Source organism: Aulostomus chinensis, chromosome 5 (assembly GCF_037954235.1).
Source record: "Aulostomus chinensis isolate RoL2024-O1b breed Wild chromosome 5, RoL_Achi_v1.0, whole genome shotgun sequence".
NCBI classification, from domain to species: Eukaryota; Metazoa; Chordata; class Actinopteri; order Syngnathiformes; family Aulostomidae; genus Aulostomus; species Aulostomus chinensis.
This window is the reverse complement of record NC_141324.1, coordinates 4443081-4453710: the sequence shown is the minus strand read 5'-3', so window position 1 is coordinate 4453710 and position 10630 is coordinate 4443081.

Genomic DNA, 10630 nt, shown 5'->3' with positions numbered 1-10630 from the left:
CAAAGTAATGCTGACAATCATGTAGCAAGAGTTGCTACTAACCTCAATTTAATGCTACAGTGATGTCGTAAGTGTTGCTAATAAACTCAAAATGATGCTAACAGTAATGTAGTGATAGTTGCTAATAAACTCAAAGTGATGCTGACAGTCATGTAGTAAGAGTTGCTACGAACCTTAAAATAATGCAACAGTTATGTCAAAAGAATTGTTAATGATCTCAAACTGATGGGACAGTGATGTCGTAAGAATTGCTAATGGACTCAAAATGAGGCTAAAAGTAATGTAGTGATATTTGCCAATAAACTCAAAGTGATGCTAACAGTAATGTAGTTCGAGTTGCTACCAACCTTAAAAAAATGCAACAGTAATGTAGGAAGTGTTTCGAACAACCTCAAAGTGATGCTGACAGTCATGTAGTAAGAATTGCTACGAACCTCAAAATAATGCGACAGTGATGTCAGAAGGATTGCTCATGATCTCAAAATAATGCAACAGTGATGTCAGAAGGATTGCTCATGATCTCAAAATGATGCGACAGTGATGTAGGAAGAATTGCTCATGAATTCAAAATGATGCTAACAGTCATGTAGTGATAGTTGCTAATAAACTCAAAGTAATGCTGACAGTCATGTCGTAAGAGTTGCTACGAACCTTAAAATAATGCAACAGTAAAGTAGGAAGAGTTGCAACGAACCTCAAAATAATTCGACAGTGATGTCAGAAGAATTGCTAATGAACTCAAAATGATGCGAACAGTAATGTAGTGATAGTTGCGAATAAACTCAAAGTGATGCTGACAGTCATGTAGTAAGTGTTTCGAACAACCTCAAAATGAAGCTGACAGTCAAGTAAGAGTTGATACTAACCTAAAAATAATGCAACATTAATGTAGTAAGAGTTGCTACGAAAATCCGAGAACTGCGACAGTGATGTCAGAAGAATTGCTAATGAACTCAAAATGATGCGAACAGTTATGTAGTGCTAGTTGCTAATAATCTCAGTGATGCTTACAGTAATGTAGTAAGTGTTTCGAACAACTTAAAAGTGATGCTGACAGTCATGTAGTAAGAGTTGCTAATGAACTCAATTTAATGCTACAGTGATGTCAGAAGAATTGCTCATGATCTCAAAATGATGCGACAGTGATGTAGGAAGAATTGCTCATGAACTCAAAATGATGCTAACAGTAATAGAGTGAAAGTTTCGAATAACCTCAAAGTGATGCTGACAGTCATGTGGTTTGAGTTGCGAGTAAATTAAAAATGATGCTGACAGTGATGTCGTAAGAACTGCTATTGAAAACAAAACGATGCTAACAGTAACGTAGTGATATATGCTAATAAACTTAGTGATGCTGACAGTAATGTAGTAAGTGTTTCTAACAACCTCAAAGTGATTATGACAGTCATGTAGTAAGGGTTGCTACGAACCTTAAAATAATGCAACAGTAAAGTAGGAAGAGTTGCAACGAACCTCAAAATAATTCAACAGTGATGTCAGAAGAATTGCTAATGAACTCAAAATGATGCTAACAGTATTGTAGTGATAGTTGGGAATAAACTCAAAGTGATGCTGACAGTCATGTAGTAAGTGTTTCGAACAACCTCAAAATGATGCTGACAGTCAAGTAAGAGTTGATACTAACCTAAAAATAATGCAACATTAATGTAGTAAGATTTGCTACGAAACTCCAAGGACTGCGACAGTGATGTCAGAAGAATTGCTAATGAACTCAAAATGATGCTAACAGTTATGTAGTGCTAGTTGCTAATAATCTCAGTGATGCTTACAGTAATGTAGTAAGTGTTTCGAACAACTTAAAAGTGATGCTGACAGTCATGTAGTAAGAGTTGCTAATGAACTCAATTTAATGCTACAGTGATGTCAGAAGAATTGCTCATGATCTCAAAATGATGCGACAGTGATGTAGGAAGAATTGCTCATGAATTCAAAATGATGCTAACAGTAATGTAGTGATAGTTGCTAATAAACTCAAAGTAATGCTGACAGTCATGTCGTAAGAGTTGCTACGAACCTTTAAATAATGCAACAGTAATGTAGTAAGAGTTGCTACGAACCTCAAAATAATGCGACAGTGATGTCAGAAGAATTGCTCATGATCTCAAAATGATGCGACAGTGATGTAGGAAGAATTGCTCATGAATTTAAAATGATGCTAACAGTAATGGAGTGAAAGTTTCGAATAACCTCAAAGTGATGCTGACAGTCATGTGGTTTGAGTTGCGAGTAAATTAAAAATGATGCTGACAGTGATGTCGTAAGAACTGCTATTGAAAACAAAATGATGCTAACAGTAATGTAGTGATAGTTGCGAATAAACTCAAAGTGATGCTGACAGTCATGTAGTAAGTGTTTCGAACAACCTCAAAATGATGCTGACAGTCATGTAGTAAGAGTTGCTACGAACCTCTAAATAATGCAACATTAATGTAGTAAGAGTTCCTACGAAACTCCGAGAACTGCGACAGTGATGTCAGAAGAATTGCTAATGAACTCAAAATGATGCGAACAGTTATGTAGTGATAGTTGCTAATAATCTCAGTGATGCTTACAGTAATGTAGTAAGTGTTGCGAACAACTTAAAAGTGATGCTGACAGTCATGTAGTAAGAGTTGCTAATGAACTCAATTTAATGCTATAGTGATGTCAGAAGAATTGCTCATGATCTCAAAATGATGCGACAATGATGTAGTAAAAATTGCTAATGAACTCAAAATGATGCTAACAGTAATGGAGAGAACGTTTCGAATAACCTCAAAGTGATGCTGACAATCATGTCGTAAGAGTTGCTACTAACCTCATTTTAATGCTACAGTGATGTCGTAAGTATTGCTAATAAACTCAAAATTATGCTAACAGTCATGTAGTGCTAGTTGCTAATAAACTCAAAGTGATGCTGACAGTCATGTAGTAAGAGTTGCTACGAACCTCAAAATAATGCGACAGTCATGTAGTAAAAGTTGCTAAAACCCTCAAAATATTGCGACAGTGATGTCGGAAGAATTGCTGATGAACTCAAAATGATGCTAACAGTAATGTAGTGATAGTTGCTAATCAACTCAGTGATGCTTACAGTAATGTAGTGATAGTTGCTAATAACCTCAAAGTGATGCTTACAGTCATGTAGTAAGTGTTTCGAACAACCTCAAAATGATGCTGACAGACAAGTAAGAGTTGATACTAACCTAAAAATAATGCAACATTAATGGAGTAAGAGTTGCTACGAAACTCCAAGAACTGCGACAGTGATGTCAGAAGAATTGCTCATGAATTCAAAATGATGCTAACAGTCATGTAGTGCTAGTTGCTAATAATCTCAGTGATGCTTACAGTAATGTAGTAAGTGTTTCGAACAACTTAAAAGTGATGCTGACAGTCATGTAGTAAGAGTTGCTAATGAACTCAATTTAATGCTACAGTGATGTCAGAAGAATTGCTCATGATCTCAAAATGATGCGACAGTGATGTAGGAAGAATTGCTCATGAATTCAAAATGATGCTAACAGTAATGTAGTGATAGTTGCTAATAAACTCAAAGTAATGCTGACAGTCATGTAGTAAGAGTTGCTACGAACCTTTAAATAATGCAACAGTAATGTAGTAAGAGTTGCTTCGAACCTCAAAATAATGCGACAGTGATGTCAGAAGAATTGCTAATGATCTCAAAATGATGCGACAGTGATGTAGGAAGAATTGCTCATGAATTCAAAATGATGCTAACAGTAATGGAGTGAAAGTTTCGAATAACCTCAAAGTGATGCTGACAGTCATGTGGTTTGAGTTGCGAGTAAATTAAAAATGATGCTGACAGTGATGTCGTAAGAACTGCTATTGAAAACAAAACGATGCTAACAGTAACGTAGTGATAGTTGCTAATAAACTTAGTGATGCTGACAGTAATGTAGTAAGTGTTTCGAACAACCTCAAAGTGATTCTGACAGTCATGTAGTAAGGGTTGCTACGAACCTTAAAATAATGCAACAGTAAAGTAGGAAGAGTTGCAACGAACCTCAAAATAATTCAACAGTGATGTCAGAAGAATTGCTAATGAACTCAAAATGATGCTAACAGTATTGTAGTGATAGTTGCGAATAAACTCAAAGTGATGCTGACAGTCATGTAGTAAGTGTTTCGAACAACCTCAAAATGATGCTGACAGTCAAGTAAGAGTTGATACTAACCTAAAAATAATGCAACATTAATGTAGTAAGAGTTGCTACGAAACTCCGAGAACTGCGACAGTGATGTCAGAAGAATTGCTAATGAAATCAAAATGATGCGAACAGTTATGTAGTGCTAGTTGCTAATAATCTCAGTGATGCTTACAGTAATGTAGTAAGTGTTTCGAACAACTTAAAAGTGATGCTGACAGTCATGTAGTAAGAGTTGCTAATGAACTCAATTTAATGCTACAGTGATGTCAGAAGAATTGCTAATGATCTCAAAATGATGCGACAGTGATGTAGGAAGAATTGCTCATGAATTCAAAATGATGCTAACAGTAATGGAGTGAAAGTCTCGAATAACCTCAAAGTGATGCTGACAGTCATGTGGTTTGAGTTGCGAGTAAATTAAAAATGATGCTGACAGTGATGTCGTAAGAACTGCTATTGAAAACAAAACGATGCTAACAGTAACGTAGTGATAGTTGCTAATAAACTTAGTGATGCTGACAGTAATGTAGTAAGTGTTTCGAACAACCTCAAAGTGATTATGACAGTCATGTAGTAAGGGTTGCTACGAACCTTAAAATAATGCAACAGTAAAGTAGGAAGAGTTGCAACGAACCTCAAAATAATTCAACAGTGATGTCAGAAGAATTGCTAATGAACTCAAAATGATGCTAACAGTATTGTAGTGATAGTTGGGAATAAACTCAAAGTGATGCTGACAGTCATGTAGTAAGTGTTTCGAACAACCTCAAAATGATGCTGACAGTCAAGTAAGAGTTGATACTAACCTAAAAATAATGCAACATTAATGTAGTAAGATTTGCTACGAAACTCCAAGGACTGCGACAGTGATGTCAGAAGAATTGCTAATGAACTCAAAATGATGCTAACAGTTATGTAGTGCTAGTTGCTAATAATCTCAGTGATGCTTACAGTAATGTAGTAAGTGTTTCGAACAACTTAAAAGTGATGCTGACAGTCATGTAGTAAGAGTTGCTAATGAACTCAATTTAATGCTACAGTGATGTCAGAAGAATTGCTCATGATCTCAAAATGATGCGACAATGATGTAGTAAAAATTGCTAATGAACTCAAAATGATGCTAACAGTAATGGAGAGAACGTTTCGAATAACCTCAAAGTGATGCTGACAATCATGTCGTAAGAGTTGCTACTAACCTCATTTTAATGCTACAGTGATGTCGTAAGTATTGCTAATAAACTCAAAATTATGCTAACAGTCATGTAGTGCTAGTTGCTAATAAACTCAAAGTGATGCTGACAGTCATGTAGTAAGAGTTGCTACGAACCTCAAAATAATGCGACAGTCATGTAGTAAAAGTTGCTAAAAACCTCAAAATATTGCGACAGTGATGTCGGAAGAATTCCTGATGAACTCAAAATGATGCTAACAGTAATGTAGTGATAGTTGCTAATCAACTCAGTGATGCTTACAGTAATGTAGTGATAGTTGCTAATAACCTCAAAGTGATGCTTACAGTCATGTAGTAAGTGTTTCGAACAACCTCAAAATGATGCTGACAGTCAAGTAAGAGTTGATACTAACCTAAAAATAATGCAACATTAATGTAGTAAGAGTTGCTACGAAACTCCAAGAACTGCGACAGTGATGTCAGAAGAATTGCTCATGAATTCAAAATGATGCTAACAGTCATGTAGTGCTAGTTGCTAATAATCTCAGTGATGCTTACAGTAATGTAGTAAGAGTTGCTACGAACCTCTAAATGATGCGACAGTGATGTCAGAAGAATTGCTAAAGATCTCAAAATAATGCGACAGTGATTAAGTAAGAATTGCTAATGAACTCAAAATGATGCTTAAAGTAATGGAGTGAATGTTTCCAATAACCTCAAAGTGATGCTGAAAGTCATGTCGTAAGAGTTGCTACGAACCTCAAATAAAATGCGACAGTGATGTCGGAAGAATAGCTTATGATCTCAAAATGATCCGACAGTGATGTAGTAAGAATTGTTAATGAACTCAAAATGATGCTAACAGTAATAGAGTGAAAGTTTCGGATAACCTCAAAGTAATGCTGACAATCATGTAGCAAGAGTTGCTACTAACCTCAATTTAATGCTACAGTGATGTCGTAAGTGTTGCTAATAAACTCAAAATGATGCTAACAGTAATGTAGTGATAGTTGCTAATAAACTCAAAGTGATGCTGACAGTCATGTAGTAAGAGTTGCTACGAACCTTAAAATAATGCAACAGTTATGTCAAAAGAATTGTTAATGATCTCAAACTGATGGGACAGTGATGTCGTAAGAATTGCTAATGGACTCAAAATGAGGCTAAAAGTAATGTAGTGATATTTGCCAATAAACTCAAAGTGATGCTAACAGTAATGTAGTTCGAGTTGCTACCAACCTTAAAAAAATGCAACAGTAATGTAGGAAGTGTTTCGAACAACCTCAAAGTGATGCTGACAGTCATGTAGTAAGAATTGCTACGAACCTCAAAATAATGCGACAGTGATGTCAGAAGGATTGCTCATGATCTCAAAATAATGCAACAGTGATGTCAGAAGGATTGCTCATGATCTCAAAATGATGCGACAGTGATGTAGGAAGAATTGCTCATGAATTCAAAATGATGCTAACAGTCATGTAGTGATAGTTGCTAATAAACTCAAAGTAATGCTGACAGTCATGTCGTAAGAGTTGCTACGAACCTTAAAATAATGCAACAGTAAAGTAGGAAGAGTTGCAACGAACCTCAAAATAATTCGACAGTGATGTCAGAAGAATTGCTAATGAACTCAAAATGATGCGAACAGTAATGTAGTGATAGTTGCGAATAAACTCAAAGTGATGCTGACAGTCATGTAGTAAGTGTTTCGAACAACCTCAAAATGAAGCTGACAGTCAAGTAAGAGTTGATACTAACCTAAAAATAATGCAACATTAATGTAGTAAGAGTTGCTACGAAAATCCGAGAACTGCGACAGTGATGTCAGAAGAATTGCTAATGAACTCAAAATGATGCGAACAGTTATGTAGTGCTAGTTGCTAATAATCTCAGTGATGCTTACAGTAATGTAGTAAGTGTTTCGAACAACTTAAAAGTGATGCTGACAGTCATGTAGTAAGAGTTGCTAATGAACTCAATTTAATGCTACAGTGATGTCAGAAGAATTGCTCATGATCTCAAAATGATGCGACAGTGATGTAGGAAGAATTGCTCATGAACTCAAAATGATGCTAACAGTAATAGAGTGAAAGTTTCGAATAACCTCAAAGTGATGCTGACAGTCATGTGGTTTGAGTTGCGAGTAAATTAAAAATGATGCTGACAGTGATGTCGTAAGAACTGCTATTGAAAACAAAACGATGCTAACAGTAACGTAGTGATATATGCTAATAAACTTAGTGATGCTGACAGTAATGTAGTAAGTGTTTCTAACAACCTCAAAGTGATTATGACAGTCATGTAGTAAGGGTTGCTACGAACCTTAAAATAATGCAACAGTAAAGTAGGAAGAGTTGCAACGAACCTCAAAATAATTCAACAGTGATGTCAGAAGAATTGCTAATGAACTCAAAATGATGCTAACAGTATTGTAGTGATAGTTGGGAATAAACTCAAAGTGATGCTGACAGTCATGTAGTAAGTGTTTCGAACAACCTCAAAATGATGCTGACAGTCAAGTAAGAGTTGATACTAACCTAAAAATAATGCAACATTAATGTAGTAAGATTTGCTACGAAACTCCAAGGACTGCGACAGTGATGTCAGAAGAATTGCTAATGAACTCAAAATGATGCTAACAGTTATGTAGTGCTAGTTGCTAATAATCTCAGTGATGCTTACAGTAATGTAGTAAGTGTTTCGAACAACTTAAAAGTGATGCTGACAGTCATGTAGTAAGAGTTGCTAATGAACTCAATTTAATGCTACAGTGATGTCAGAAGAATTGCTCATGATCTCAAAATGATGCGACAGTGATGTAGGAAGAATTGCTCATGAATTCAAAATGATGCTAACAGTAATGTAGTGATAGTTGCTAATAAACTCAAAGTAATGCTGACAGTCATGTCGTAAGAGTTGCTACGAACCTTTAAATAATGCAACAGTAATGTAGTAAGAGTTGCTACGAACCTCAAAATAATGCGACAGTGATGTCAGAAGAATTGCTCATGATCTCAAAATGATGCGACAGTGATGTAGGAAGAATTGCTCATGAATTTAAAATGATGCTAACAGTAATGGAGTGAAAGTTTCGAATAACCTCAAAGTGATGCTGACAGTCATGTGGTTTGAGTTGCGAGTAAATTAAAAATGATGCTGACAGTGATGTCGTAAGAACTGCTATTGAAAACAAAATGATGCTAACAGTAATGTAGTGATAGTTGCGAATAAACTCAAAGTGATGCTGACAGTCATGTAGTAAGTGTTTCGAACAACCTCAAAATGATGCTGACAGTCATGTAGTAAGAGTTGCTACGAACCTCTAAATAATGCAACATTAATGTAGTAAGAGTTCCTACGAAACTCCGAGAACTGCGACAGTGATGTCAGAAGAATTGCTAATGAACTCAAAATGATGCGAACAGTTATGTAGTGATAGTTGCTAATAATCTCAGTGATGCTTACAGTAATGTAGTAAGTGTTGCGAACAACTTAAAAGTGATGCTGACAGTCATGTAGTAAGAGTTGCTAATGAACTCAATTTAATGCTATAGTGATGTCAGAAGAATTGCTCATGATCTCAAAATGATGCGACAATGATGTAGTAAAAATTGCTAATGAACTCAAAATGATGCTAACAGTAATGGAGAGAACGTTTCGAATAACCTCAAAGTGATGCTGACAATCATGTCGTAAGAGTTGCTACTAACCTCATTTTAATGCTACAGTGATGTCGTAAGTATTGCTAATAAACTCAAAATTATGCTAACAGTCATGTAGTGCTAGTTGCTAATAAACTCAAAGTGATGCTGACAGTCATGTAGTAAGAGTTGCTACGAACCTCAAAATAATGCGACAGTCATGTAGTAAAAGTTGCTAAAACCCTCAAAATATTGCGACAGTGATGTCGGAAGAATTGCTGATGAACTCAAAATGATGCTAACAGTAATGTAGTGATAGTTGCTAATCAACTCAGTGATGCTTACAGTAATGTAGTGATAGTTGCTAATAACCTCAAAGTGATGCTTACAGTCATGTAGTAAGTGTTTCGAACAACCTCAAAATGATGCTGACAGACAAGTAAGAGTTGATACTAACCTAAAAATAATGCAACATTAATGGAGTAAGAGTTGCTACGAAACTCCAAGAACTGCGACAGTGATGTCAGAAGAATTGCTCATGAATTCAAAATGATGCTAACAGTCATGTAGTGCTAGTTGCTAATAATCTCAGTGATGCTTACAGTAATGTAGTAAGTGTTTCGAACAACTTAAAAGTGATGCTGACAGTCATGTAGTAAGAGTTGCTAATGAACTCAATTTAATGCTACAGTGATGTCAGAAGAATTGCTCATGATCTCAAAATGATGCGACAGTGATGTAGGAAGAATTGCTCATGAATTCAAAATGATGCTAACAGTAATGTAGTGATAGTTGCTAATAAACTCAAAGTAATGCTGACAGTCATGTAGTAAGAGTTGCTACGAACCTTTAAATAATGCAACAGTAATGTAGTAAGAGTTGCTTCGAACCTCAAAATAATGCGACAGTGATGTCAGAAGAATTGCTAATGATCTCAAAATGATGCGACAGTGATGTAGGAAGAATTGCTCATGAATTCAAAATGATGCTAACAGTAATGGAGTGAAAGTTTCGAATAACCTCAAAGTGATGCTGACAGTCATGTGGTTTGAGTTGCGAGTAAATTAAAAATGATGCTGACAGTGATGTCGTAAGAACTGCTATTGAAAACAAAACGATGCTAACAGTAACGTAGTGATAGTTGCTAATAAACTTAGTGATGCTGACAGTAATGTAGTAAGTGTTTCGAACAACCTCAAAGTGATTCTGACAGTCATGTAGTAAGGGTTGCTACGAACCTTAAAATAATGCAACAGTAAAGTAGGAAGAGTTGCAACGAACCTCAAAATAATTCAACAGTGATGTCAGAAGAATTGCTAATGAACTCAAAATGATGCTAACAGTATTGTAGTGATAGTTGCGAATAAACTCAAAGTGATGCTGACAGTCATGTAGTAAGTGTTTCGAACAACCTCAAAATGATGCTGACAGTCAAGTAAGAGTTGATACTAACCTAAAAATAATGCAACATTAATGTAGTAAGAGTTGCTACGAAACTCCGAGAACTGCGACAGTGATGTCAGAAGAATTGCTAATGAAATCAAAATGATGCGAACAGTTATGTAGTGCTAGTTGCTAATAATCTCAGTGATGCTTACAGTAATGTAGTAAGTGTTTCGAACAACTTAAAAGTGATGCTGACA